Source organism: Vigna radiata, chromosome 9 (assembly GCF_000741045.1).
Source record: "Vigna radiata var. radiata cultivar VC1973A chromosome 9, Vradiata_ver6, whole genome shotgun sequence".
NCBI lineage: Eukaryota > Viridiplantae > Streptophyta > Magnoliopsida > Fabales > Fabaceae > Vigna > Vigna radiata.
This window is the reverse complement of record NC_028359.1, coordinates 15182700-15187522: the sequence shown is the minus strand read 5'-3', so window position 1 is coordinate 15187522 and position 4823 is coordinate 15182700. Positions and strand designations below refer to the sequence as shown.

General features: G+C 35.6%; 1 long non-coding RNA gene across 2 annotated transcripts; it reads right to left on the bottom strand.

The window, feature by feature from the left end:
- Positions 1–419: 419 nt before the first annotated feature.
- LOC111242527 lies at positions 420–4733 on the bottom strand. 2 transcript variants are annotated; one of them, XR_002669663.1, is made up of 3 exons: positions 3814–4733; positions 1145–1229; positions 420–959 (listed from the first exon to the last, which is right to left on the bottom strand). It is a non-coding gene; the product is annotated as an uncharacterized LOC111242527 (long non-coding RNA). The 2 variants fall into 2 exon arrangements; XR_002669664.1 differs by having other exon boundaries at positions 420–812.
- Between the last annotated feature and the right edge of the window lie 90 nt (positions 4734–4823).

Sequence of the window (4823 nt, the reverse complement as noted above, 5' to 3'; positions counted from 1 at the left end):
TTTNCAAACTTATCAAGCATCTTTACCCTTTNCATGGATCTGACAAACAGTGTCATAAAAATACCTGCACATTCAAATCAAATGCTACACCTATCAGTCATATGAAGAAATTTGAACATGATCATTGGACAATAAGCTTTATAAGATAAAGTAACCTGCAGCAATGAAAGATCCATTTCCCATAGCTACATTGCCTTGGTTGGTCATAGTGATACCAAGATTTAGCAGAGTTCCTCCTAACACGGTATACATAGTTGCCATCTGTAAAGTCGTTGCTTTCCTAGCAGCTGTTTCAGACTACCAAATTAACTTCATTAATCTCAATTTTACAAAAAAGGGTTATGAATAATCACCTCCTAATTACAATTATTCCTTTCTTGAAGTTTTAATCTTTATTTACACTTTGTGACATAAATCAGTTTAAAATGAGAAAAACTATAACGATCAAATAAATAATTCAACAAAAGAAATGAATAAACTGACCTCGAGAACTCGTACTGGAAGTTTTAGATCCCCTGCTACAAGTTGCTTTGTAAACTCTTCTATTCTTTGAACTCTATATGGCATTGACATGGTGTAGGATCTGGCCTAAAAGAATTACACCAGAGTTATCGATTCAAATGGATCATCACATTGAACAATGCCATAAGTATATGCTTCACATCAAATAGATGTAAAAAAACATCATAGAGAAAAACAAAAACAAAAATAGTTCAAGGAAGAGGTGTGTGTGGTACATCATCTGCTTGCTTTCTTATCTCCTCCACAAGTTGTGGTGGTGTAATCTGCTTTTGCCTCATATCTAAAAGTTCCTGTAACGTAGTAAGAAAGTATGAGCATTGTATTTTAATGCAGTATGGGAACTATAATTGTTCATGGGCTATCTGAACTCTGAACCTATGCATAGGGTGCAACAATCCTTCCAAAGGAGAAATTTGGATTGAGTGTGTAACCTATGCCTATCAGAAAAATAAAAGAATCATTACTGAAACTTGCTTTTATTTCATTTTAAAGAAGTTAATTTTTTCACCAGAAAGGATGATGTTACCATATTATAATTTATATACCAATGTGAAACTAATAATAAAACTGGGACATCTTCAAATTTTTTGTAAGAGAATTTACCAATTGGGAAGATGCATACCTTCAAGTGTTGAAAAAGCCCTGAGAACAACGACAAAGGTAGATGGAAAACGGAATGGCTGGTCTTGTGCTATTGCAAATAAATCCTGACACAGAAAGCATTGAATAATAAATTGTGGACTGAAGATTCTGCAGATAATTTGTAGTAACCATGTGAAAAACAAAATGATCCATCTTCAGCTTATCCATGGTTCCACTCCATTGAAACAAACAACAAAAATATTATGAATTCACTGATCTAATGTAACAGTGTTGACCAACCTCCCCGATTCTAGAAAGGGTCTGCTGCTGATCTGGTGCTGGCTTTGCAAATGGTCAAGGAAAAACTGTACAGATCTCCTCACTTGGAACGTAAACTTATCATCTAAGAAGCCAACAGTGAAGAAAACAATGAGAATATTTGAACTGCAAATAGTTTGCATTCTTACTGAAGACAGATCCCCAGTAGGTTGGAGTGCTCCCAGCTCTATAAGGCGTTGCATAACCTGCATCATTGTTTCTGGTTTACCATTATATATGGATAGAAAAGTTTATCAGTGAAAGGTTATGGCAATCTCAAACTCCTTTTTGCTGAAGATAATCACTGGTTGATAGCAACTTGTGATTCCTTTTTACTTGGGAGTGTATAGGACGTATCGCAAGGTAGCCAAATCTTTGAATTGGATTTCCATGTAGAAGGATGTGACTGAATTTGTTGTCAGCTGCCAAAAGACTTGCAGGCAGATGGGCCCTCATTTTGGCCAATCAGAATTCTAGGAAAAAGGCAGATACAGAAAGGGGAGGAGAGAGTGCGGCAGTTGCTAATAGAATGGCAGGAGGGTGGTCACGATGGGGCAACATGGGAAGATGAACTAACCATCAAGGAATAATACCCATACTTTAACCTTGGGAACAAGGTTGAGCTTCAGGTGGAGAGTAAAGATAGGCAGTGGAGAGTGTACGAAAGAAGAAAGAAGAATAATCAGCATTAATAACTTAATTGTTTCTAACAGTTAGGCTGGCCGGGAAATGGGCGGGAAAAGAGGTTGTATAAATAGATTCTTGTATAGTTAGAAGGGAGTTTTTTGAACATTGAATGTTGACAGGATCTTGGACTTGTGAATGGGATTATGCCCCTGTATCTTGATTGTACAGACCATTCCTTTCTGTGAATAATACAAGATTCAGTTCATTCTTTCTGTTATACTGGTTTGAGAGTGTGCAAGGGTGTTCTTGATTAGGTTTCTTTTTCAAAAACCTATGACCTATAGAAATCAATCTATGACCTATAGAAATCAATGAGAAATAAATCTTTCATTTTCTGAAGCAAAGAAGAAAACAAACTCAAATTTGCCAATTCTAATTAAAAACCACAAAAAAAAAAATATATTTCAAATGATTTATTTGTCTGTCTTTTCTTGTTCTCCTATTTCTACATAATAATTTGAATCTTAAACACGAAAAAAAATTCCATCATAAACCTTTAACCTAAACACATTTATATACCACATAAAAGCACTACATGGACAGAGGGCATAGCAACAGCAAAAGTCAATGAACTCTACTCGTATGGAAGAGGCACAAAGGCTGGCAGGAAATAAAAGTCTGCACTAGTCTTAAACAGAACTAAATATTGCATCGAAGGCCAGAAAACCACTTAATTTAAAATCTAACTATTTTCTATGATTTTGCATAATTAAAATATCAAACTAAGCTAGAAATAGAAAAACTAAAACACTAAGAAAGTGGAATTAAAACTACATATACAAGTTTTAAATGATATAAGAAAATATAGAAAAATTGAACGCAAATCAAAACAACAACTAATCTAAAATTCAACTATACAAACCAAGAAATATAGCACTAATTAGGGGTTACCGTCAGATTGAACCCAACAAATTGAACTCAACATCCGGTGTTTCATGTATCCTAGCTCAAAAAGACAGTAAGGGTGTAGCAGGTAGAGCAGGAGTTACCGCCAGAATTACAAGCTCTGAAGGACCCACTTTCTGGCCAGTGAGAATTTTGGAGGAAAGGCAAAGTGCAGCAAGGGGAGGAGTTGGTCCAGCAAAGGCTGGTGGAATGGCAAAAAGGTAGTTAACTTGGGAGGTTGTTTTAGGATTTAGCTATATAAGGGGGAATAAGTGTCTGTCAGAGGACTCGTTGTGTTGTTTGAAGTTGAGACAGGATTTGCACATTCTGTGAGGGAGCAAGTCAGTCTTCCTTGATAGTGTTGTACAATTTTTGTGTTTTTTGAAATAAAGAAATAGGTTGTGTTTCTTTTTCTGGAGTTAAACCATAATAGTGTTGCAGGTTTCTTGCTCTTAAGAAACCTATCATTTGGTTAGAATTGCCAAATTCAAAAAAGGGAAACAAATGGAGGTAAGAATCAGTGCAGTAGAAAGAGGGTTAGAGGAACTAAAAGAGGGTAGTCAAGGGTGAGTAAATGGGGAAAGGAGAGGACGAAGGAACAAGGCAGAAGATGAAATAGAAGAAGAGAAGGGGAAATACAGAAATTTTGGATGAAAAGTGTGGAGTTGCCTACTTTTGAGGGGATTGATCCAGAGGAATGGATATCCAGAGCAAAGAAATTTTTTGAAATCCAAAACGTGGCAGCATGGGAAAAATTAAGATTGGCCTACATTAGCATATAACATAAGCAATAACAAATGACCAGGCAATATTACATACCCCTAATGCTGATTTACGTAAAGAAGATGAGCATATATAAGCTTTAACAAGCTTGTGGATTATCGTATCAAAAGGTATCTTCACATCATCACAATAACTCGTCGTCAGCCATGGTTGACATGTGCATAAAATAAAGCTATGAGCAAGAATTCATAGGATTATAAAATGCAGAAGTTAATGCCACACAACCTATGGGAAATGGAGCACATATGAGAACCTGAGCTGCAGTTAGCCTTTTCCGATAATCTTTGTTCAACAGTCTCTTTAAAAAATCCACTGCATCAGCTGATAAAGATGGCCAAGGAGCTTCATCCAAACTTGGATCTGCCTTCAGGACAGCCCGAAATATGCCAGATTCTACCCTTGCCCAAAAGGGTCGGCTTCCACATAAAAAAATATATGCAATTACACCAATGCTCCATATATCTGCTTCTGTCCTTGCCCAAAAGGAGAGGTAAAATGAATGCACAGATTTCTCAAATTTGCACACAGTTTAAAATATGGTTCTCTTCTAATAAGTTAGCTAGAGTTTACACAAATAAGTGTCCCTGTCTACAACAATACTACAATGCCCTAATGAATGAATAACCATCATGAATGAATATAACTATGACTAGGATAAACAAAGATAAGATCAGCATACATGTTTGGGTTGTCCAGTAATCTAAAGTGTAATATCTAGAGTTCAACAACTCCTTGAATGCTCTGCTTTCGTGCCTCACTGTTAGCTTCGTCAACATTATTTACCACTCAAAGAACTTGAGTAAGCACTTGACTTGTCTTCTCCTTCTCCTTGTTAGCATATTTGGAAAGCTTTTTAAGAACATATATTAGACGATGATGAACAAATGTCTCTTGTAATTGATCATTACTTGCAACCATTCCTTCTCTCTGTCTCATTTTATCGGCTTTAACTGAACAATAACAGTAATACTAATAATATTAATAATAATAATAATAATAGTAATAATAATAATAATAATACTAATAATACTAGTAATAATAATAAT